Source organism: Typopeltis vanoorti, chromosome 3 (assembly GCF_054136105.1).
Source record: "Typopeltis vanoorti isolate ZY-2024b chromosome 3, IOZ_Tvanoo_1.0, whole genome shotgun sequence".
Taxonomy (NCBI): domain Eukaryota; kingdom Metazoa; phylum Arthropoda; class Arachnida; order Uropygi; family Thelyphonidae; genus Typopeltis; species Typopeltis vanoorti.
Window position 1 is genome coordinate 93300988 of NC_143551.1, and position 27666 is coordinate 93328653.

A 27666-nucleotide genomic window follows, 5' to 3' on the forward strand; every position below is an offset into this window, starting at 1 on the left:
GCCACGTGCCACGTTGTAGTTTGGAAACTGGATATTCTCTGTATGGTGACATGCTCAAGAGTCTGTTTTCTCCCACTTTGTTTTCCTTCTTTTTTTCTTTTCAATTTTTGTAACATTAAAGTCTAAATAGGTATAGTGTCTCTGCAGTTCAAAAATAAATAAACTTCCCTCTAAAATTCCAAAAAAAAAAAAAATTCAAACTAAAATATAACAGAAAACAAAATATTTTACTTAAATATAAATAGCTAATAAGCTTCATTTCGGCGATATAAACAATATTTTAAATTAAGGGGATATAAAATTCACAGTGAAAGGCTGAAACCGGTCTGGGTAGTAACCCCCCTCCATAATGTAATAACAGCATACATTTCCTTGGAAATGTGTTTTTACATTATGGAAAATACCTAAGAATAGTGATCTGAACTTTCCCCACCTTTGCAATGAGTTGTCCGATATTGTACTACGTACTAGGGTCACTTGCATTAGCTCACACGAGTGTCGCCGATACTTTATAGTTTACTATATTCAGCATGAAACTCTCTGATTCCAATCTTTGAGTTTCTTATTCGGTTTTAAAACAATGTGGATTTTATATCCCCTTAATTTAAAACAAAATATTTTATATTCACTTTACCAACATCCATAGCACCAACAGTGTATGGGACTTAAATTATGTGTATCATCATTATCATCTTCAGTTCATCCAGACCTGATGTTTTGTTTTTGACTGAACCTCACATTTCCACTACCTAGAATCTCAGCTTTTTTTTTTGAACTCTTTTGGCTTAAAATTTCTTTGTCACATTTTCTTTCATCTGCTACCTGTATCATTCTTCTGATTCTGAAGATCATTCTGATCTTTTTGACTTCTTATCTTCAAAGCTCATAGTCAAATTTTCCAAACAGTGAAGTCATTTCTGTCAATCACCTTTTTGGTGATTTCAATGTTAATAATTCTAATCAGTTCTCTTTTTTTGAATTTCACTGACCAAGCCTAAAGGGAGGCAGAGATTTTTGCTGTAAGCAATGACTTAAAACAGATCATTCATTTTCTTACCCAATTTCCTGACAGTCGTCTTCACTCATCCAACATTTTAGATTTTTTTTTCTTTTTAACTAACTCTCATTCTTTATACTCTGTTCAGGTGACTTCTTCTCATGGCAATTCAGACCACAATCTTAGTGGAAGGAGGGTAAAATTGTTCCACTGCATAAAGGTTGTGATAATATATATATATATATATATATATCTAGAGTTGTGACTGGAGAGATTGGTGAGAAGTAGAATACAGAAATAGGTTGATAACAGCAGTGTTCTCTGTGGTTATCAGCATGGGTTTGTTAAAAGAAGATCATGTTTTACTAACTTACTTATGTACTATAACAAGGTGACAAATATCTTGGACAGAAGAGATGCATATACAGTAGTGTACTTGGATTTTGCAACAGCTTTTGATAGACTGCCACACAACAAGCTGTTAAAAAATTGAAACAGATGGGATTGGATACAGACTTCTATGTTGGATCAGTGACTGGCTGTCAGATATGTATCAGAAAGTTGTATATGGGAGCACAGTATTCTGAAAGAGGAAGGTCACTAGTGGTGTACCACAGGGGTCAGTTTTGGGACTTGTTGTTCAGTTTCTATGTTAATGATATTGAGATGGGTTTAACTAGTGATATGCAGCTGTTTGGAGATGATGCATCATCTGCAAACAGCTGATGCAGAATTCAAAGAGCAATGCAAAGTCAAGCAGATGTTATGGCCTTACAGGAGGACTTAAATAGATTGCATGAATGGAAAGGAAGTACAGGGTGTTCGGGATAAATTTGACAGTTTCGTAAGGAAAAAGAAAATCTTCTTTGTATCTATTAAATTTAATGAATTGACAAAAAAACATTACAGGCAGAGTTAATTACAATACTATCAACAAGATTTACTCAAAATAACCACCATTAGCATCGATCACAGCTTCAATTCTGCTTCGGAACCTCGAACAAGCTGATGCTACAGTCTCCCTGGGAAGGGCCGCAAAAACTGTTTTAATTTTATCCATTAACTGGGCTTTTGTATTACTGGAAGTGCGATTGGTGTCTTTTTCAACTGCGCCCCATACAAAATAATCCATGGGGTTAAGGTCTGGGGAGTTTGGAGGCCAAACATTTGGACTGGTGAAGTCGTAGAAATTTTCAGACAACCATTTTTGACTTTTCCCAGAGGTGTGGCAAGGGGCCGAATCCTGCTGCCATACATACGGCCTACCATTGGCTACCCTTGTTATCCAGGGCTTGACTACAGTTAGCAACTCCACGAACAAAGCCCGAATTCCAATGCCAGGGTTCTTCAACACCTGTTCCTGCAGATTTGCGAGGAATTCTGCTGTACGAACGCAATCAGATCGTCTGCTAGGGATCTTTCTTCTTGCTACATCCTCGTAGTCACCATTGCAAGTCTCTAGTTCATGCCTGATTGTTTTTACTGTATTCAGGGAGCATTGGGCAGCAGTCGTAATATCCTTATTTTGATGGCGGGCACGAATCATCATGATACAAGTTATTCTCTTCCATGATTCAGGTGGGTTCCAGCTATCCATCCTTTCTGACATCTTGTATATGAATGAAGAAGGGTCCAAACTTTTAAATGAAGAGAAGTGTGTGTTAATACATGTAACTTACGGAAAAATATAATTAATTATAAATATGTCAAATTTATCCCGAACACCCTGTAAGTGGAACTGTCAGTTCAATGTCACAAAAGTGTAAGGTTTTGAGATTTGGTAAGCAACCGATGGGATGCAAAGAATACATTTGGTTGGGAAACAATAAAGGAAGTAAAGGAGATGAGAGACCTTGGAGTGGCGGTGGAGAAGTACCTGAAATTCAGGAGCCATAATGCACAAGTTGTGAAGACATTTCATCAGATAAGACAGTGATGCAGAGGACCCTGACTTTCAGAAATAGATAGGTTATGATACCATTATTTATAGCCTTGATCAGGCCTCATATGGAGTTAGAAGACTGATCGTGGGAGGTTCATTCAACTGACAACATTTTTATCATGTATAATCTTCAAATGCTTAACAACACATTCTGGTAATTCATTCCATTTACTGACAATTCTCCATGTAAAATATATGCTCCTTACAATCCCTCTTCACCACACTTTTACATTACTTCCAGGGATGATCTCTGGTTCTTCCCCTCTCACCTTCTACTCTTTTTATAATCCCCTCTGGATTAATCTGATAAAATCCTCTCACAAACTTAAATGTCTCTTTTCCTCCTATCCTACCTAACTCTGTAATTCACATTTCACCAACCTCTCTCCATAGCCAGCATTTCAAAGTCCCGACACTGTCTTAGTCACTCGCCTCTAGATCCTCTCTCAAAAGTCTCCATATCACATTGTAAACCAGGTAACCAGATCTGAGCACATTAGCCCAAGTGTGGTCAGACCAGTGCCTTATACAGTGGCACAGCCACTTCCTTATCCCTACATGTTAGAGTACTTCTTATCATAGCAACACTACGATGTGCAACCTTTGCAACCCTAGCAATATGCCCTCTAAACTTCAGTCTACTTTCAATCATCACTCCCAAATCTCTAATCTGATCCACTTCCTGCAGTACAGCACCATCAATATAGTACACAGCTTTATATTTCTGTGCTTCAAAATGCAACACCTTGCATTTATTGATATTTAAACTACAAACCCACTCATTTGTCCAAGTAAAAAGTTTATTGAAATCTTCCTGAAGGGAATTAACATCAGAAGCTACTTATAATTCTTTCCAACTTTGCATCATCAGCAAACAATTGAAGATCTCTAATCAGTCCACATGATATATCGCTTACAAACAAGTTAAACAGCAGGAGCCCAAGAACAGAAGCCCTAGGGCATGCCACTGGTTACTCTCCTTTTTTTAGACAGTTCACCACCATACACAACCTTCTGGTATCATTCAGGGAGCCATTTCTGATCCATTTTGTACACCAACATATCATGTGGTAATCTACAAAATGCTTTTGCAAAGTCTAAGAATATCACTGTATATGAGTCTCACTTATCTATCACACTTGTTACTTTATCATGAATTTCAAGCAAATTACTAAAACAGGACCTACCCCTTTACAAATCCATGCTGACCATCATAAAGGATGCTGTGTCCATCAACCTAATCCTATATTCTATTCCTTACAAATCTCTCCAATACCTTGATCACAACTGCAGTTTGGCCTTTAGCTGAAGTTGAAGTTGGAGTTGCACTATTTTGCCTTCTTTCCACTCCTTAGGAACCCTACCCACTGCAAGACTTGCATCAAATAACCAGGTCAAGGGCATAGCTAACTGTGGTGCACATTCCTTAAGAATATGTGGTGATATGTCACCCATTCCCACAGCCTTATTAATATCTAACCCAACCAACATCTGATACAACTCTGATTCTTTCACTTTCAATTCTCCTAATACTTGCCTCTCTTCTGTATATTGCACGACATCATTTACATCCAGTATGATAAAGTGCTCATTCAATAATTCCACTATATCCTTGGCTACTGTTATTATACTGCCATGACTATCCACCAATGTTAGTCTGCCATAATTATTCTTCCTCTTGCTTACCATATAGCAGAAAAATTCCCTTGAGTTAACCTTGGCATGACCAGCCAATCTCCTCTAATATTGCACCTTTTCTTTCTTTACCATGCTCGTCAACTTTATAGCCTGCACTTTATACTCCTAATGGATCCGATTACCACCAACTGTTTTGTACCATTTCCATAACATTTTCTTTTCCAGCACAGGCTGCTTGATTTCACTGTTCACCCATTTCACTCCTACTCTATTTACTTGCATAACCCTTGGTATGCAAGTAAATAGAGTAGGTTATACATTTAGTTATACATTGCATTTGTCAGATACTGCCTTGTGAATTTCCATGCATTGTTGACATCTTTTCTGGATCATCTTTTAGGCTCATCTGCCAAATGTACTAATGCTAACTGACTACAGAGCTTCCTATAATCACCTGCTTTATACTTCCACATGTATCTATTTTTGGCATTAACCTTTTCTTGTTTCATCACTTAACAAACAAGTAACTCATGATCACTCTCACCAACTGGGCACAGTGTCAACACTTCATTAACAACTACCTCTTGTTAAGTTATCACCAAATCCAAAACATTAAAGCCTGTAGTTGCTTCAATCACATGCTGCTTAAGATACTTATCTCTCAGAAATGCCACAATCTCGCTCTCCTTGTTTCCATACACTATCTCCTCCTTCCATTCTATATTCCTGTAATTAAAGTCTCCCATCAGGATCAGCTTTTTATATGTCCAACTAATTTGCCTAAACATTTCACAATCAATATTCTCTACATTCCTTGGCCTATAACATCCTATTAGCTATACTTGTTTATTTCAGCTTCACACTGCACAGATTCAAAATCTGTGCATGTTCTATCAACTTTCACACTTTGTGGACACAATTCTTCTGCAATCTGCCCTTCTTTTCACATTTTTATCCTTCCCAAAAAGTATATATCCTTTTAAGTCTATTCTCGAAATCACATCCTCTGCAGACAACCAAGTTTCACTTATTCCATTTATCGTTGAGCATACTGACTCAATCAATGCAACAAACTCAGCACTCTTGTTTTGAATACTCCATACATGTCTGTATAAACATAACAATTCCTACATATCTCAGGCCATTCTAACAGCATCAACATTCTCTATTCTAGCTGCTATACCACTCACTCTCTCTCTCTCTCTCTCTCTCTCTCTCTCTCTTTGGTCTGACCACTCCCGTTTCTCTGATCCTGACTCTGATTTCCATTCACATGTGTCTCATCCTCACCTTTATGCATTCCCTCATCTTGTGCTGCTGCAACCACATCTTCAACCTCATATCCATCTTCCTCCTGCCATACAACTTGTTGATTTGTGCTATCCTGCTTTACAAGTAGACTCTGATCATTTACTACATTAACTTCTTGACTCTCTGCCATCTCAGAAAACAATAGACTTTCTAAATGCCCAACCCCAAACCCATTAAAATGCAATCCATCAGCTTTAAACCATTTGCAAACCCCATTTGTTTTAACATACAGAAGTCTTCTGTGTGCCGCTGATGTACATTTCTTTATGGATGCCATTTTCAGAAGCTGAATCATTACAAGCAAGTAGCAAAACACAATATAAACAACAACAAAATTTTGATAACAATGCCACTTGTATCCAAACTGAAAAAATGCAACACAATTTGCTATAAAAAGCCACACTATATACTAATTAGAAACACTTTTTTTTTACAGTCAAATCTACCTCTACCTTCACTCGCATTGCACCATTTTGTGCACAGATTTGAACACCAGGTTTTCATGGTGACGAAGATATGTTGGAAAGGATCCAGAGAAGTTCACAAAGGTGGTCAGTGGTCTTTGGAATGTGGAGTATGAGGACAGAGTGAGAGAATGTAAGTTGCAAAGCCTCATGAATAGGGGAAAGAGGGGAACATGATTGAGACATATACGCTAGTCATGGGTTGTTATCAGTTTCACATGGAAGAGATTTTTCATAGAATGGGAGAGGGAGATAGAACAAGAGGCCATTGCAGGAAATTGTATAAGGAAGATGTGAGCAGAGGAGTGTGGAGGAAGTTCTTTGTATGGGATTGGTTGGTGAGTGAAATGCATTGCCTGAGTGTGTCATGAATGTAAACACATTGAATTGGTTTAAGGCACGGTTGAATGAGCATTGTGTGCAATAGTGTGTACCTCCCATGATGAGTTTCTGACTCCATGGAGGTCAGATGAGAATAATAATAATAATAATAATAATATTATTATTATTATTATCCAAGTTTCATCTCTGGTAGAATGTGTCATTCACAACCTCATATGCTCTGACTGGTAATTAATTTACGGAATTAACAATGCATATGAAGTCTATTAATTAAAGATAACTTTAATGAATCACTTCTATATTTCGGCAATGTCACATTGCCATCTTCAGGAACATAAAGATATGGTATGTGCACTAAGGAACTAACAAAGCAAATGAGCAAGAAAGTAAGAAACTAATTTAGTTCCTAAAGTCCTAATGGTGCCCTCTAGCGGGCTAATTTGGTAGTCTTGGCAGTTGGGCTGAAGTTCTCATAATGAAAGTCTCCCAAATTTGGGGCAGTTTCATGCACCCAAATTTGTTGAGGTTAGGAACGTTTTTTAGAGCTGCTGAAGATTCTTTGAATAATCTTTCGTATTTAAACTTGCTGCGATGGATCATTTTTGTTTTCTTCCAACGAATTTTATGGTGGGTATCTAAGGCATGGTCTGCCAACCCAGAGCGGCTGTACTGGTGAAACCGGATGTAGTCTTGGTGTTCTGAAATCCTGATATTTGTTGTTCTGCCTGTTTGGCCAAAGTAGGACAATTTGCAGCTGCAGGGGACCTGGTATACACCAGGTAGGTCTAGGGGAAGTGGGTGGTCTTTGGTAGAGCGGATAAGGGATGCCAACTTTTTATATGGTCTGTAACAGGAAGTAAGGTCATATTTTTTGAGGATATTAGTTATTTTTTCAGAGGTGCCCTGGATGTAGGGGATAGTGATAGACTTGGTGTAGTCTTTATTGTGGAGGGGGGGGGAGGGGGGTTGTGGTTTATAGGTTTTAGTATTTTTTGGATTTTTTTGGGGTTATAGCCATTGGCTAAGAAAGTGTTGAGGATGTGGTTTAGTTCCATAGTCAGGGCCTTGTCATCTGATGGCAATGTGACATTGCCGAAATATAGAAGTGATTCATTAAAGTTATCTTTAATTAATATACTTCATATGTGTTGTTAATTCCGTAAATTAATTACCAGTTATGTCTAACCAACGTATAAGTCTTACTACTAGAATCATGATCATCCACGGAGATGCAATCGCACGAAAGGCCCGTCAATATGGCAAACTGAGGTTGAAGATATCGAGGCAAATAAATCGTCTGACGTTCCTAAAACGCTGCCGAGATAGCAAAGTGATCCCCAACTATGTGAAATTGAAGCACCGTTTCACTTCCGAGAAAGCTCTACGCATTTATAACCGCACTAGCTTCGCCCTGTTAAGAGAACAAATTACCGCGACGCGCGTTCTCCTTGCCGACGAAAACAAAACCTTACAGGCGCTAGAGGAAGAGCTTTCTAACACACTCGGCCTTGATCTATGGTCTATACTTCATGACATCTCATGCACATCGGCAAGAAAGGGATTCGAAAAAATACGTAGTCGGCATGTGAAAAAATACGAAAACCTGACTTCTACTTCTGTGCCCCAGCCACCACTTAACACAGTAGTCAACCTCTCGTCGGCAGTTTTAAAGCCTGAAGCACTCACCGCACTTTCACATGGTCACAATTTCGCCCTAGCTCCAAAGAGGATACCTGCTGAAGAAATCATGAACCAAATAGAGCGTGGAATTCGCAACCTGCCTAACCAATCGCCAACAACGTGAGACTGGATGTAGGCGGTGTTCTCACTAAAGCCAAACCTCCAAAATCCAACTTATCCAAAAACGAATATACAGCCCTACAAGAATTAAAAAACAACAAAAAAGTAGTAATCACCAAAGCTGATAAGGGAAGCGCCACTGTGGTACTCAATCAAAAAGACTACAAAAGTAAGCTAAATTCTTTAGTACGAGACCGTACTACTTACCTCCCCATTGAATATAATCCGACCAACTCTCAGATTAGAACTATCCACAGACTCCTTAAGAAGGTCACTTCTTGGCCTGTGGAAGTCACCAACAAACTTAAACCTTATAACTCTAGACCCTCCCGATTATATGGACTCCCAAAAATACATAAACAAAATGTGCCATTGCGTCCCATAGTGGATGGCATTGATTCCCCCACATAAATTAGCCAAACATTTAGCCAAAACGCTCACACACTACACTGGCAACACACCATCACACATAAAAAACTCAGCCCACTTTAAAGCCAGTATAGAAAACCTCACACTCCAACACACTGACATAATGGTCAGTTTTGACGTCTCCTCCCTATTCACTAATGTCCCACTCAAAGAAACCCTTGAGCTCATCCAAGCCAAGTTTCCTCCCGATATCTCAGCCCTATTTCAGTTCACAATGAACTCAGGCTATTTCGTTTGGCAAGGAAAGTTCTAAAAACAGATAGAGGGGACAGCCATGGGTTCACCACTTTCCCCACCCTTGGCCAATTTCTTTATGGAGACATTTGAAGAGAAAGCCTTAAACTCCGCCCCACAAAAACCCACTATTTGGCTTCGTTATGTGGATGATGTGTTTGCTATTTGGCCACATGGCTCAGACACACTCCACTCCTTCCTAGCACACTTAAACAACCAACACCCCAGAATCCAGTTCACCTTAGAAAAAGAGGAAAACAACACCCTCCCCTTCCTAGATGCTTTAATCACCCGCCAGCTTGATGGATTTTTGGTTTTCTCTGTTTACAGAAAACCCACCTACACTGGCAGATACATTCACCAGCAATCCCCCCCCCCCCTCACAACAATATGGGGTGATAAAAACACTATATAACAGGGCAAAATATTAATCTGCTCAGATGACAAGGCCCTGACTATTGAACTAAACCACATCCTCAACACTTTCTTAGCCAATGGCTATAACCCCCAAAAAATCCAAAAAATACTAAAACCTATAAACCACAACCCCCCCCCTCCACAATAAAGACTACAACAAGTCTATCACTATCCCCTACATCCAGGGCACCTCTGAAAAAATAACTAATATCCTCAAAAAATATGACCTTACTTCCTGTTACAGACCATATAAAAAGTTGGCATCCCTTATCCGCTCTACCAAAGACCACCCACTTCCCCCAGACCTACCTGGTGTATACCAGGTCCCCTGCAGCTGCAAATTGTCCTACTTTGGCTAAACAGGCAGAACAACAAATATCAGGATTTCAGAACACCAAGACTACATCCGGTTTCACCAGTACAGCCGCTCTGGGTTGGCAGACCATGCCTTAAGATACCCACCATAAAATTCGTTGGAAGAAAACAAAAATAATCCATCGCAGCAAGTTTAAATACGAAAGATTATTCAAAGAATCTTCAGCAGCTCTAAAAAACGTTCCTAACCTCAACAAATTTGGGTGCATGAAACTGCCCCAAATTTGGGAGACTTTCATTATGAGAACTTCAGCCCAACTGCCAAGACTACCAAATTAGCCTGCTAGAGGGCACCATTAGGACTTTAGGAACAAAATTAGTTTCTTACTTTCTTCCTCATTTGCTTTGTTAGTTCCTTAGTGCACATACCATATCTTTATGTTCCTGAAGATGGCAATGTGACATTGCCGAAATATAGAAGTGATTCATTAAAGTTATCTTTAATTAATATACTTCATATGCGTTGTTAATTCCGTAAATTAATTACCAGTTATGTCTAACCAACGTATAAGTCTTACTACTAGACTCATATGCTCTGGCATTACAATAATGTCAAGTTGGAGGACTTGCATGACTTTTACTCCTCTTTTTCATGGTCCAGATACCTGTTGTGATCTTGTTTCAGAAATAATCCATATTAGAACAGAAACTTTCATTCTGCACTCTTTCCAAATTCTCAAATTCATATCTAAACCATAGTTCACTAAAAAGTGTGTCATGCTGTCCAAGTAAAGCAAAACCCCCATTCTCAAGTTGCTTGGGACCCAAACCAGCTTTGTTCACAGCCTACACAGTTTCCTAGATGTGAGCGGAGGAGGATGTGAGACCAAAACACACGCCTACACAGTTTTGTACTTGTAAAACTACCATTAAAAGCAAAGTCTAAATTCAACAAGAATAAATGTAGAAAACTCGCTGCTTGTGCTACTGGCAGTCGTGCCTTCAGATCTCTCATCGAAGCCATTGAGTGCAACTTTTGTCCATCTGTGTTTTCTCCTCTATCTCACCTTAACAGTAGCATAGCAACATCATCTAAAGACAAGGCTGATGTCTTGGCTTCATTCTTTCTTGCAACTCCTGTATAGATGATCATATCAAATTACCTCCTTCCTTGACTAGAATAATTGCATTTCATGCCTCCTGTGACTTCTGCCAGAAAGACATCAAAAGAATCTTGAATAACTTGTATACTAGAAAGAAAGTTGGTCCTGATGGAATTCTACCCACTGTTCTCAAAAGATACACTCCTGAACAAACACCTGTTATTATTATTATATTAATTTATTATTATTATTATTATTATTATTATTATTCAGGCCTCCATGTAGTCAAAAGACTCATCTCAGGAGGTCCTTTGTAAGAAACACAAAGTCTATCAAGACTTATTGTAGGAGGTCCCTCCTAGGAAACACAAAGTCTATCATACCACTCTATCAGGCAGTGCATTCCATGGTTCAACCAGCCTCCATGCAAAGAAACCACTCCTCACCCAATTGCTCACAGTTTCCTTTCGTAACTTCCACGGATGGCCCCCTATTCATCACTCCTTCCTGCTGTTCAACCAAGCAAAAGAACACCCCAGTGTAAATGCTGTAACCATCCTTCGACAGTTTAAAAGTCTCAATCATATCACCTCTCCTTCTTCTATCCACCAAACTCTGCAGTCCGCATTCTCTCAGTTGATCCTCATTGTACAGTCCTGAAACTGTCTTTGTTATCTACCTCTGTACCCTTTCCACAGTTAATTTATCCCCTTTGAATCCTGGGGACTAAATCTGAGAACAATAGTCTAAGTGTTGTCTAATCAAGGTCTTATACAACAGAATGATAACTCTTTTATCTCTGCAGGTCAGCGTCCTTCTCATTATTACAGCAATCCTCTGTGTTACCTTCACCACCTTTGTAATATGTCTCTTGAATTTCAGGTCACTATCACTCATCAACCCCAGAACTCTTGTCTCCCCTACTCCCTCCAGTATATCTCCTTCAATAGGGTATGCAGCATCCCATCGATGTGTCCCAAACCTCAAGACCTTATATTTTGCTGCATTAAGCCGACCCCCCCCCCCATTCATTTGTCCATCTGTCTAGCTTATTCAAATCCTCTTGCAGGGCTGCTATATCTGCACTATTACTAATAATCCTTCCCAGCTTCGCATCATCCGCAAACAACTGACTATCCCCTTGCAGTCCACTGGCAATGTCATTGATATAAAGGTTAAACAAAATAGGTCCCAGTACCGAGCCCTGTGGGACTCCACTTGTAACCCTCTGCCTCCTTGAAACTGCCCCAGCATACACAACTCTCTGATACCTATTGGACAGCCAATCCTGAATCCAGTTGACCAACCTGACATCCAATCTCATGAATTTGAATTCACTGCAACTTGAATATCAGCTTATCATGTGGCACCCTGTCAAATGCCTTCGCTAAATCCAAGAAAATGGCAGTATATGCCTTTTCCTCATCTACTGCTCTTGTAACTTTATTATAAAAGGCTAGCATATTACTGAAACAAGAGTACCCCCCCCCCCTCACAAATCCATGTTGAATCTCACAGATAACATTACCCTCATCTTCCCAATATTGTATACGGTCCCTACTATTTTCTCCAAGATCTTAACAGCTACTGATGACACACAAACTGGCCTATAATTAGACACTTCCAGTTTGCTACCGCCCTTATGCAATGGCAGTATCTTACCTTCCTTCCATTACCTGGGCACCGTAGCCAGACTTTCATTGAAAAGCCATGTCAAAGGAGCTGCCAGTTCTTTAGCACATTCTCTCAAAACTTGTGGTGAAATACCATCCAGTCCCACGGCTACACTGACATCCAGAATACTCAGTATTTGGAACACGTTCTCCTCCTGCACCTCTAAACCTTGAACCTGCCCTATCCCTGTAGTATTAAATTGTTTGTTTTAAACTGTTAGTTTAAATGTTTACCATCAAGCTATTGACCTTTTGTTTTGCTCTCTCATTGCATTTTTGTCTATGGTGATGGAGAAGTTATGAACAGTCAGCTTCTTCAACACCTTTTTAGAACTGTTTTGTAATTAGTGACCACCAGTATGGATTTCACAACTCTGGATCCACAGAAGTTCTCCTGGCCTTTGTCACTCATATTTAGATCAATTCTATGGAAAGGTTTGGAGAAACCTATACCATTGTTCTTGACATCTCCAAGGCTTTTAACAGGTGTCTGTCACCGAGGGCTTCTGAACAAGTTACCATCATTTGGATTGCCTTGATCCTTGTGTAGATGCATTGCCATTTTTCTCTCAGATCAATTCCTACATGTAATGGTAGATGGTGTTCTCTCCTCAGACTTTCTTGTCAATACCAATGTCCCTTAGGGCTTTGTCATTTCACCCACTCTCTTCCTGAAACAACTTGCTGTCAATGACTGCAAACCCTATTCATAGTTTTGCTAATGATAGTGTGGAGATTATCTATAATAAGTGCCTTGAAAAATGATGCCACGCTATCCTTAATAAGGATGAAAGAGTCTTTGACTCCATGGGGGGTCTTAGGATGATAATAGTAATAATAACTTCAATGCTTCCAAAACACAGTTTTGCTTGTTTTCCCATGAAAAATCCCTCAGTTCACTTACTTTTGATAACACAGGTCTGCACAATTCGAGTCATGAAAAGTTGTCTGGAAGCTATTAACTGTTTCTGATTTATTTTTGACCACTGATTTCAAATATCTCTTCCATTTTTCTCTATCATGTAAGGATTTTTCACAAAATAGGTCTCAATATTATAGTAAAATAGCTTTAAAACACATTATATTAAGTATAATAACAGTATTTAAAATTTTGGTAAACATTTTTGGAATGAAAGTATTAGAAAAAAATTTTTTAATTAAAGTAATTAATGATTAATCTTTAGTACACACTTTATATTTCATTGTGGTGTCTTTTTCTTTTTCCTTCAAAGCTTTTTGAACTTTTTCTGTGAAATTCCTTTCCTGGGTCGTCTCTGTGCAACATCCAATCCAGCAATAGTCTGCCATCGTGTTGGCATTCCACCTGCCCTGATACCTTCTTTCCATCTTCCATCTCCTTGATATCTTGGTGGAATCGCTTTCCTTGCTCTTTGCTGACAGTTCCCAGATTCTCAGGAAAGTAGTCAAAATGACAGTTGAGAAAGTGCACTTTTAAGCTCATGGAGCATCCCAAATCCTTGAATTTCTGTAGCATGTCTTCCACAATCATTTTATAGTTGGGGTCCTTGCGATTTCCTAAAAATTTGGTCACCACCTCTTTCAAAGCTTTCCACTCTACTTTTTCAACAGTTGCCATTTTTTCTTCAAACAGTTTATCCTTCATAAGTTTCCTGATGTCTGGACCGATAAAAATACCTTCTTTCAATTTTGCTGTTGATAATCTTGGAAATTTTGCACAGATGTATTTAAAACACTCTCCTTCTTTCCACAAAGTCTTGACAAATTGCTTCATCAATCCTAGCTTTATGTGAAGTGGGTGTAAAAGGGATTTTTTCCTGAGTGACACGTTTTTACTTCCAGGTTCTAATGTGACTCTTTCTGACCATTCCTTCTTGATCCATTGTTGCTCTCGATCTCAGCTGTCCCACTCACACAAAAAAGCACGAGTATTTGGTGTATCCTCTTTGTTGTCCCAAAATCATAGATAGGACTTTAAGATCACTGCGAACTATCCACCCATGATCATCGTACTTAAGTTTGCTGAGAATGAAGGCTAAAACATTAAAAAAACCACAAACACATTAAATTAAATCTTCACACTAACTTAGAAAACATGCCACCTTTCAGAAATATGATAACCTTAGTAGTCAACGACTAAAGTTCAACTAAAGAATCACACAAGAAAATGTAAGTGTCTGTGACAACAGGAAAGTCATTCATTATCTCGGGGAATCAGATTCAAAGTAGCCACCTGCACTTTTATCTGCATTCCTCCCTCCCTCTCCTATTGTAAGAATGAAAAGTTTTGTGGAAATTTCTTTATTTACCACAAAAAGGCACTTCAAAAAAGCACTTATACAACTAATTAACTGTAAATAAAGGAGAACGAAAATAAATACCAATGTGCTGAATTTAAATCCAAATACTAATAAAAACGATAAAATTACAAATTGGGTAAAATTGGTGGGTGATGGAATTTTTTTACTATTTTTTCTGAACTCAGTACCTAAAAATCTATAAGAATCAATTATTACTTCTCAGACAACTTTTCCATTGCAGACCTGTGTAATGCTCAGCATGACAGTCAAGGCTAAATCTCTCTTTTGGGATTGACTCTTACTCCATCCAAACCTTTCCTGTCTCAATCATATCACTTCTTTAGTATAAACAGCTGTTCAAAAAACTTGACATCTTTTGAAATCAAGACATTATTTTTCTGTTGAACAGTTACTTACTCTGTATAAATCTCAAATCTGACCAACATTGGAATATTGGTTTCATGTATGGGGTGGTTAACCTAAGGCCTCCATAAAAATTCTTGATGCTATTCAGAAAAGGGCAGTCTAATTTATAAAAGTTGCTGAAGAGAGTCTTACAGACTCTCTTCAGCAACTTTCCCATAGAAGATCAGTTATTGCATTGTGTCTCTTCTACAGATATTTTCATGGCCATTGTTCAGCAGAATTAGCATCCTTATGCCATCTATTTCTGCCAGATCTACAGGAACTCGTGCTACAGCTACTCAACATCCTTTTGCAGTTGAACTGCATACTCATTGAATCTGCTACATCCAGTCATCTTTCATTCCTTTCATCTGAATACTTTGGAGCTGTCTTCCTGATGAAGCATTTCCAAAGGACTACAATCTCCAGGCATTCAAGAAGAATATCAATAGATTACTCTATTCTTTTTTGTTTCTTACTCATGAAAGGTTTTAAACCTATAGTACTTTAATAGTGTGGACAGGATAAGGTTTTTTTCTGTCAAAATCTCAGTAAATAACTAAGGCAGGACCTACTTTTCACAAAGCCATGCTATTCACTTTAGAGTATTATATTCCTATCTACACATTTCTGAAATTTTACCATTAGCCAACTTTTCCGGTACCTTAACACCACTACTCTTGAGATACTGATTTCTGTACTTTCCCACTTGGAGCCTCCTTTATTATTATTATTATTATCCAAGACCCCATGGAGTCAAAGACTCATCATCTGGGAGGTCCTTTTACACACACACACACACACACACACACAGCTCATCATCTTTAAACACACTCAAATTCTCTGCAGACACTACACTCTCAGGCAAGGCATTCTAATCATTGACAACTCTCCATGAAAAAAACCTGCTTCTCACTCCCCTACTCACATCCTCTTTATACAGTTTCCAGGGATGACCTCTGGTTCTCCCTTGATCTCCCACTATTTTCTGTATCTCCAGCATTGATCCTATAACAACCCCTTACTAATTTGTAGGTCTCTATCATATCTCCCCTCTTCCTCCTGTCCACTAGACTCTGAAGTAGCATCTTCTCAAACTTTCCTCATGCTCGACATTTCTGAGGTTAGACACTACCTTAGTCAGTTGTCTCTGGACCCTTTCCAACATTTCTTCATCCTTCTGAAAACTAGGTGACCAAATCTGGGTTAAATAGTCCATATGTGGCCTAATCAAAGCCTTATACAACAGAACAAGAATCTCCATACTTCTACAAGTCAGTGTCCTCCACACCATTCCCAGAAGCCTTTGTGTTGTCTTCACAATTTTGGCTATGTGTCCCCTAAATTTCAGATCCTTATCCACTATCCCCCCCCCCCCCAGATCTCTTATTTCCTCCGCCTCCGACAAGATATCCTAACCAAGATAAATTCTGCATCTCAACTTTGTTTTCCAAATTTTAAAAACCTTACATTCTGCAACATTGAACTCACATCCCCCATTCCCATGCCCAATCACTCAATTTATTCCAGTCTTCTTGTAAGGTCACAACATCTTCTCTACTCTTCATAGTTCACCCCAACTTTGCATCATCTGCAAACAACTGGATATCTCCATCCAAATCTTCACTAATATCATTAATATACAAGTTAAACAGTAATGACCCTAAAACATCCCCCTGAGGCACACTACTAGTTTGCAGTTGGGTAATGCCACAGTCAAATCTTAATACCAGTGAATACAATCGTAAAATGAACATTATCCTCCATGATCGCGCGACCTACATCCCGCTAGAACACGACCCCACAAAAACACAAGTTAAGAAACTAAAAATCTCTCAAAAAAAGTATCTTCCTGGCCCCCTGATGTCACGAAAAAACTTAAACCTTTCCGCTCCCGTCCCCCCCGAATATACGGTTTACCAAAAATCCACAAACCCAATTCCCCACTCAGGCCTATAGTAGATGCCACCAATGCACCTTGCTATAGACTATCTAAACAGCTGGCCAACTCTCTGATCCCCCTCACCGGAAGGTCCCCTTCCTATATAAAAAACTCGACCCACTTTAAAGCCCTCACAGAAAATTTAACCTTGAATAAGACAGACATATTGGTAAGCTTTGATATCTCCTCTTTGTTTACCAATATTCCCTTAATTGACACCTTATCTCTCTTAGAAAACGTTTTTCCCTCTGACATCTTAGATCTCTTTTCCTTTGCCATTAACTCTGGGTATTTCTCTTGGAACAACAAAATCTACAAGCAGATAGAAGGAACTGCCATGGGTTCCCCCCCCTCTCACCCCCTTGCCAATTTCTATATGGAAGATTTCAAAAAACAAGCCATAGACTCAGCCCCACTCAAACCTTCTAAGATATGTAGATAATGTGTTCTCTATTTGGCCTCATGGCCCAGACACGTTAGACTCCTTCCTCAGTCATCTCAATAGTCTACATCCAAGAATCCAGTTCACTATGGAAAAGGAAAAGAACAATTGTTTATCCTTCCTAGACACCTTAGTCACACGCCTGCCTAATGATACACTTACCTTCACCGTATACAGAAACCCCCCCACACACACACACACAGGCAGATACATTCACAAACTCCCCCACCACCACCCCTCTCAACAATATGGCATTATTAAAACTCTTACCAAGAGAGCCCACAATCTTTGTTCCAGTGGAACCGCCCCTCACTTACTGAGCTTAACCACATACACAGCACTTTCCTCTCCAATGGCTACAGCAATCACAGTATCAAAAAAATAATCAACTCTCCCCCCATTCCCCGTCCTTCTCGTCAACAAGATTTTAAAAATGCCATCACCATACCCTGCATCCTTGGCACATCCGAAAAAATAGCCAAGATACTAAAACAGTAAACCTACACACAGCATATAAGCCCCACCGCAAACTTGCTACCCTTATCCGTTCTACGAAAGATCAGCTCCCTCCTCTCTCTCTGCCTGGAGTTTACAAAGTACCCTGTTCCTGTAAGCTGGCATACTTTGGACAGACAGGCAGATCAGCATCCATCCGTCTAGAGGAACACAAGTCTTACATCTTCAAACACAACTATGGCCATTCAGGCTTGGCTGACCATGTTTTGGACACCACCCACAGGGTATCATGGAAGAAAACCACCATGCTCCACCACAGCAAATTCAAGAAAGAGAGACTTTTCTTAGAAGCAGCAGCAGCTCTCAAAAACCAACCAAATCTCAATAAATACGGTTGCATTAAGCTTCCGAAGATTTGGGAAACACTCATCACCAGAGTTCCCACCTTACATTCCAGGCCACCTACTACTGCCCTTAGAGGGCGCTCTACCTAGATAGGACTTTAGTGTCACCCACGTGGTTGGGCTTAGTATTGTTTGTTATTTGTGTATATGTTACATTAATTGTTTTTGTAATCCCCGTAGATGTCCTAGTGACTAGGACAAAATATAAGAAGTATTAATTTCTATTTTAATTCTTTTTGAGTGTTGTAAAAAATCCATTAAGCCTCCAACATGATGTCCTCACAGCACTTAAGCCTCTACACACGCACACTACTAGTGACTTTCCTTTTCCTGGATATCACTCCCCATACACAACTTATTGATACCTATCAGATAGCCAGTCTCCAATTCAATGCACCAATCTAATATCCAACCCCAATCCGCTCTAGTTTGACTACCAACTTATCATTATGTGGTAATCTATCAAAAGCCTTTGTGAAATCTACGCATATTACTGTGTATCCTTCTCCTCTGTCCAAGGAAGCAGTCACCTTACTGTAATAAGTAAGTAGATTACTAAAACATGACCTCCCTTCAGCAAATCCATGCTGTCCATCAAAGATAATACCATTGTTGTCAACCAAATTCTGGATCCTAGTTCTTACTAGCTTCTCCACAACTTAACTACAACACCTGACACACATATGGGGCCTATAGTTTGATGCTTGCGTTCTATCACCTCCTTTATGAAGGAGGTGATAGAATGCAAGTACTATCACCTCCTTCTGGTACATTCCAGACTGAAGGAATGTACAACTGGTACATTCCTTCAGAATATGTGGTGATATATTATCAAGTCCCACAGCCTTATTTACATCTAGTTTGCTCAACTCCCCATACACATCTTGCTCACTTACAGTCAGTCTCTCTTCCCCATCATCAACTGCTCACAATCTCTCCATGAAGTTACATTCACAAGATAAAGACATTTATGAACTGTTCATTAAGTATCTCCACTACACCTTCTGCAATAGCTGTCTTTATACCGTTTTCTCCAATCAATGTCATCCTTCCATAATCATTCTTTCTTTTGCTGGCTACGTATTGAAAGAACTCATTAGGATTCTTTTTGGCTTCATTAGCTAACTTCTGTTCATATCTCTCTTTAGCTACCCTCACCAACCAAGTCACCTGCCTTGCCTGGTCTTTGTAGATCTCATGGAATTGGTTATTTCCATTTCTCTTATGCTGCCTTCATAATGCCTTTTTTCTCTGTATTGCATGCTTAATCTCTTTATTCATCCATTTCACACCTACCTTATTTAACCTTCTCACCCCTTGGAATACATTTAGACATTGCATCTACTAGATAGTTTTTGAAAATTCCCCATTATGTCATGGAACTCTTTTATCCCTTTCTTCCATATCAATTGTATTCATCATTATCATCAAATTCTCAGGGTGTGTACAGGATATTATGAATACGATACTACACAAAAAATGTTATATCATTACTAGCTTCCAACTGACAATTTTCCTCCAAATTATTGTGTTATCTGTCAGGACTCCAGTGTCATCAGATCGTACATTTCAGTCTTCAAAGGCACTTTTTACTAGGTGGATTGTAATCAATCCACCTAGAACTTGGTCTTCCTGTGTGACTTTTCCTGCCATCTTGGCAAAGAACACATGTTTTTCTAACCTTTCCTTTCCCACCTGAGATTAACTCTGCTAACACTAACTAATATTCTCATTTTTAATATGATACTGCCATTGATGCAATCTGTTCACTCTCCTAATCTTTCTTAGAACTCTCATATCTGTAGTCTCCAGTCTTTGATCAAGTGTTTTTATTTCTAACCCAGCTCTCAGATCCATAAGTTAAAATTAGTTTAAACACTGACTTGTATAGAGCTAGTTTAGTGTTTTGACTAATTTCTCTCCTATCCCATATAAATTTATTCCATTGACTTCCAACCATACCAGATTTGCTAATTCTGCTGTCTATTTCTGTATTTAATTTCCTGCCTTCACTAAAATTTTCCCTAAATAACTAAAATGTTTTATTTGCTCTACAGGTTCTCCATTCAGAACGTAGTTGATATTGTCAGTGTTTCTACCTATTTTCATTGTGTTTGTCTTTTATTTCTAATTTTCATATCAAATTTACTACATAACATGCATACATACAACAGTTATTCATTTCACTCAGGGAATCCTGCAGACTTGTCCTAGATTTATTTTGAAGTATAACATCATCTGCATAAAGTAAAGTACTGAGATTAGCATCTCCAATTTTGATATCAGGTTTACTGCCACTTTCCTTCATAATGTGATCCACATAGATGATAAATAACAGTGGAGATAATATACATCCTTGTCTCACACCCGATTTAACATCAAACCATCTTCCTGTAGTTCCATCAATTCATTTCCTTCAATATATCATATCCACTCTCCAGCGAAAAGGCTGCATGTTCGAATCCCGCCATGGGCATGGATGTTTGTGATTGTCTGTTTTGTTTGTGAAAATACTGGTGGTAGTGGTGGTGGACAGTAGATGATGTTGGTGTAGACAATGCAGTTTGCTGTAGTTGGTGGATTGAGTGGTGGAGATGGAGAGTTATAGAGTAGGTACAATTGAAACTTTAGACTCAATAATAATAATAATAATAATAATAATAATAATATTGTTTGATATAATAAACCATTTACACCATATAACCGTAACATTTTGAAAAGCTATTCTCTTGGAACTTTGTCATTAGCCTTTCCCACATCTACAAAACTCAAATACAGATCCTTGCTATATTTCCATGACTTCTCCACTATTTGGCCGGCCTGGTTGACCTAGTGGTTAGTGTATCCACTCTCCAGCCAAAAGGCTGTGGGTTCGAACCCGACCGTGGGCATGGATGTTTGTGATTGTCTGTGAAAATAATAGTGGTGATGGTGGACAGTAGAGGGCATTGATGTAGATGAGGTTGAGTGGTGGAGATGGAGAGTTGTAGAGTAGGTGCCCTCCCTTGATGAGTCTTAGGACTCCCTGGAAGTGTCAAATAATAATAATAAAATGTCTTAAAATGAAAATTTTATCCTGATCACCTCTATTTGGCTTGAATCCAGCTTGTTCTTCTTCAAGAACACTCCCTTTTCACAATTCTCTTATCTTCCATATTTTTCTTAGCCAGTTGTTATTATTACTATCTCAAGACCCCATGGAGTCAAAGACTCAACTAGGAGGTCCTTTTGTCATACACACAGCTCATCATACCATACCTTAAACACACTAAAATTTTCTGCAGACACCACACTCTCAGGCAGTTCATTCCAATCATTCACATCTCTGCATTCAATCATTCAAAAAACCTGCTTCTCACTACCCTGCTTACACTCTGCTATAAGGAGGGTGTCCTTATACATCTTCCAGGGATAACCTCTGGTTCTCCCATGATCTCCCACCTTTTTCTATAAAACATCTCCAACACTGATCCTATTACAACCCCTTACTAACTTGTAGGTCTCTATCATATCCCTCCCCCCCTCTTCTTCCTATCCACTAGACTCTGTAAATTGCATCTTCTCAACCTTTCCTCATATTCGATATTCCGGAGATCAGAAACTACCTTAGTCAGTCGCTTCTGGACCCTTTCCAACATCTCTTCATCCTTTTGAAAACCAGGTGACCAAATCTGTGCACAGTAGTCCATGTGTGGCCTAATCAAAGCCCTAATTTTCTCAAAATTTCTCAAGTATACTTGAATAAATCTTACACTCAGTATGGAAATTCCTCTGTAATTCTCACATTCAGTTTTATTTCCCTTTTTATAGTTGGATACTATGAGAGCTCTTCTCCAATCATCTGGAATTTGACACGCTCACCACTTTCTGAACTGCACAGTTTATCCACTGTAAAGTTTGTTAAGTCTTTTTTACTTTCATATTTGAACATTACTGGTTGTATATCATATACTCCAGCTATCTTTTCCATTTCAAGATTTTGATGTTATCTACCTCAAGTGTCAATATATATATAACTCCTGAGTGAATTTCTCTGACTGAAATATTTTCTGCCAGTGTATTGTAACCACTTGGTTCATTTTGCAGTCATGCTAATTAATTACTCCAAATATCTAGAACATGTTTCTCTCCAGTTTTCAGGTTGTCTTTATCACCTTTGATTCCTTTTACAATACTCTTTCTCCATTTCTAAGCTTTTTCAATAGCTTCCAGAATATTTTGCCACCTTTCTGATATTTGTTTTCTATGACTATACTAAAGTCTTCCCGTGACTTTTGTGTAGCTAGTTTTATACAGTGCTTTGCTTTCTTACATTTTTTTTTTCTGTATTCTCTTAGAGCACATGCCAAATTACTTGCAGGAACTTACACTTTCTTCTTCTTCTTTTCCTTGACTGCCTCTTTATCTTCTTGAGTCCACCATGGAGTTCTGATATTTCTATCCTTGCAGATTTCACCACATGTCTCTATGGCTGGATCAATCAATGTTTTCTTCAGGGTTTGCCACTGAATCTTCAAGGTTGGTTCTTGTTTTCAATCTCTTGAATTTTTTTTTTTTAATAATGTTTATGTATTTGAGTCTATAATTTACCTCTGAAAGCTGCTCAACTTTGATTTGCATTAAAACTTTCTTACACACTCTTCTTTTTCATATTAAATTTAATTTTATCATGCTCAACACTAAATGGCGATCACTTCCAATTTTGAATCCTATGTAATACTCTTGTGTCCTGAACTAGTAAGACAACATCACTATCAACAATAAGACAGTTAATGAAACTATACTTACTTATTCACATTCCCCTCCATGTGAATTTGTGCACATGTTTATGTTGGAACATGGTGGTAGTAATAACTAGTCCATTTACTGAATAGAAATCCAACAGGTACTTACCATTATTTTTAGCTTTTCTCTTTTCTCCAAATTTTCCCAAAACATTTCTATATGTTTGGTAGTCATTTCCAACTTTGCTATTTAGATCTCTGACAAGGACCAACTTTTTCTTTTTCATTGTCTCAGCTGCTTTCTCTAATGCTTTAATGCATTAGAGAAAGAAGCTGACTTTTTCTCTAATGCATTTTTTAATGCATTAGAGAAATATGCTTCCACTTAAAAAATTCCTCCACTTTTTCCTTATTAGAAACCTTCTGTAGGATCACAGACACAAATAAGTTTCATAGTCCATCCCCCATTCTGATATTTGACTTCATTACTCTATTTGATATTGCCTGATATTCAGGAAGATTATCCTCATATTTAGTGTAGAATAATATAGCCACGATTTTCTGTGATTATTATTGCCTGAATATAATATCTTGTATTTGTTGTTTACAAAGATCTCATCTGTTTTTAGCTTCTTTGTTTATGTAACACTAATTATGCTGATCTTGTACTTATTGAATTCTTCAGTCAATTCCATTTCTTTTCCATTGATGCTTCTTATGTTAATGATGCAAATCTTGAACTCTGGTGATGTTTAGATGTAATTTTTTCTAGTAGCTGACTGATTGCTGTTTGTCCTGGTTGCCTGATGAAAACAATTGGACTTTATTTAACTGGACAGTACTCCCAGGTGGCATGAAATTTTATCATGTTATACCATCCTTTTGCATTATGGTTTAAGCCAATAAGAATACAATATGGCTGGCTAAATCTCAAATGGTCAACCCATTCTTGTTCATTCACTATCTAGGTAGATACAGCATGGTTTTGTGAAGGGTAGGTCATGCCTCAGTAACTTGCTCACCTATTATAACACAGTGACGGCTGAACTGGATAAGGGTAATGGGTTTACAGTGATTCTACTGGACCTTGCCAAGGCCTTTGACAGGATACCACATGGAATGCTAATCAGTAAATTGCAGCATATGGGGATGGATATAGGGTTGGTGAGATGGATAGGAGGGTGGTTGACAGATAGATATCAGAGAGTGGTTTATTCAGGAGTAGAGTCCACAAAAACGGCCTGTGACTAGTGGTGTGCCACAAGGATCTGTTCTTGGACCACTGCTGTTTAATTTGTTCATGAATGATATAGGAAAGGATCTGAGAGGAACAGTTCATTTATTTGCGGATGATGCAAAGTTGGGTAGGGCAATAGTGAATGCAGATGACGTCAAAATTTTGCAAGATGATTTGGATAGATTGGAGGTCTGGGCTAAGGTGAATGGATGTCAATTTAATGTGGCAAAATGTAAGGTTATACATTTTGGGGTGAAAAGATTAGCAGAAGATTACTACATTGGTGGAACTGTACTCCAGGAAATTGATGAGGCACGAGATTTAGGAGTGTTGGTGGATAAGGAGTTGAAGTTTAGGGGGCACATTGCAAAAGTGGCCAAATCAGCTCATCAAATCACTTGGTTGCTGAAGAATAAGTTGACAAGCAGAGACAAGCAGGTTATTGTTCCTCTGTATCGAGCCTTGATAAGACCCCATCTCAACTACTGTGCCCAGATTTGGTCACCTAGGTTTCTTCTTGATGGGGAGGAGGTGGAGATGATCCAGAGGCGAGTGACCAAGATGATAGCAGGTCTGTGGAATGAACCTTATGAGAACAGGTTGAGGATTTGTGGGTTGCAAAAATTGGTTGATAGGCGGAGGAGGGGAGATATGATTGAGACATTCAAATTACTGAAGGGTTTCTATAAAATTAATTCAGAAGATATTTTTGAGAACAGGGCTGGTTGTGGGAGGACTAGGGGACATCCATGGAAACTGGGCAAAAGTGTGGTTAGTAAAGGTGTTAGAGCTGGGTTCTTTACTTTTAGAGTGGTGAATGAGTGAAATGCACTCCCAGAGTCTGTGGTGGATGCTGTGACAGTGAATGAGTTTAAGGCGAGGTATGATAGATACTGTATGAATGTCGAATAGTTGTGATGAATATGATTTGGGGCCTCCCTCAATGAGTCTAATGACTCCCTGGAGTTGCCCGTAATAATAATAATAAATAATAATAATGGTGTACCCAAGAAGATGAGGATTGGACATTATGTTAGAAGTGGTTGGTTCTATACGAGGGTGGTCTGAAAAGTTCTTGGCCTCGACCATAGATGGCAATACTGTTGGCAAGATTGTTTTTTCCTAAGTTGGTACATCTGTCATAAACATCCAGGTGAAATTGCAAGTCTATATCAAGTAGTTTGTTTTATACAGCAGTCTGAAGCCAAAGTGTTGTCTATATCCCTTGAAATGGATAAAATTGAGTATTGTGCAGTTATAAAATTCTTTGTAAAAGAAGATTTAATGCCAAAAGAAATTCATTTGAAGTTCATAAAAGTTTATGGGCACGCTTCTCCTTTGTTTTCGACAATTAAAAAATGGGCTGCCGAGTTTAAACCTGGCTGTACCAGCTTTGAAGATGATCCACGTGAAGGACATCCAAAAAGTGTAACAACACCAGAAATCATTGATCAAGTGCATGGTATAGTATTGGATGACTGGCGAGTCAAAGTATGTGAAATTGCTGAGACTATAGGCATTTCAAAAGAATGTGTAGGATATATTTTGCATGGAATTGCAAATACATAAGCTTTGCCCATGATGGCTTCCGCACTTGCTCACAGCAGATAAAAAAAAAAAATCGCACTCTCATGAAAATCTCTGAATAGTGCTTGGAGCATTTTAACAAGAATAAAACTGATTTTGTGCATCAATTTATTACTATGGTGAGACTTGAGTTCGCCATTATATACCAGAATCCAAACAGAAGTCAAAACAGCGGACAGAAGCCTGTTGTTCATGCAATCACCTCTTCAAATCAAGAGGTGATGATTGCAGCTGTAGAGAGGTATTTTGCAGATCCGACTGAGAACCACTATGAGGATGGGATAATGGCGCTGAAGCATCGCTGGAATAAATGTATTAGTCTTAAGGGAGATTATGTTGAAAAATAAAAATAAGTTTGAAATTATAAATTTGTTTTTTCATTGTTAGGCCGAGAACATTATAGACCATCCTTGTAATTCTTTAAAAAACAATGTGCAGGTATCCTCTCAGTTGTCCAGCTTTTTTCCTTAAGCACTCCTCAGTTGAATTGGATAAAGGAAATATCTAAATGATAATAGTGCCAGACTTTGCATAACAGTATTCCATGCAATAGGATGTTGCAACGAATACTGTTATATGAATTAGAGCCAATAAGATGGATATGAAGCCAATGATATGGATAATAGGATAGTTTATGGATGGACATAAAAGTGTAGCATATTGGGATTTGAATCCACATGTTGCACGTCTAGTGATGTGCTGCTATTTCATTTGTCAATCAATTTTATAGGAAATGATTTAAATGAATATCTAGTTGTGAGCTGATGATGTAAAATTGGTAGATCCAGTAGTTAATAACAGTGATGCAAGATGATTTAAATAGACTGGCAGTGTTATTGTAGTTCACATTCATGGAGTCATAAGACTCAACATGGAAGGTCTGTTTTGACAACATGGTATCATCCCCCCCCCTTCTATTAAACTTGTTCACTGTCTGTATTCTCACCACCATCTCAGGCAATGCATTCCATGCAAAAAAAAAAAAATTATTCTCATCTTTTATGACTTCCTTTCATATCTTTCAGTGATGGCCAAGTTGCTACTTTAATATTGTAAAGCATAAGGTTATGCACTTTGGGGTGAAAAGATTACAAGCTGTGAACTACATTGACAGAACTAGACTGCAGGAAATTGATACAAGCTAGGAATTTCGGGATGATTTTGAACAGGGAGTCGAAGTTTATAGAGCATATTGCAAAAGTGTCCAGAAGATCTCATTAGTTTATGTGGATCTTGAAGAAGTCACTGACAAGCAAAGCTAAAGAGGTTATCATCCATCTTTTTAAGGCTTTGATATAGCCACATCCGGATTACACATTGATCTTGTCAGCAGGGTTCCTTATGGGATGAGGAACTAGTGGATAGACTCTAGTAGCAAATGATCAAGATAGGGACATGTCTATGGGTTGCTCCCTATGAGGATAGATTTAAGGTTTGTGAGTTACAAAGTTTAGATGATAGGTGAAGGAGGAGATATGATAGAAGCATATTAGTTACTAAATGGTTTTTATTGGATTAATGCAGA

The 27666-nt window shown here is 38.5% G+C and overlaps 1 protein-coding gene across 4 annotated transcripts in view; it reads left to right on the forward strand.

Moving 5' to 3' along the window:
* The window catches only part of LOC150108390 (uncharacterized), a 192679-nt gene that overhangs the window by 140991 nt on the left and 24022 nt on the right, over window positions 1–27666 (forward strand). The gene's annotated exons all lie outside the window — the stretch shown is intronic.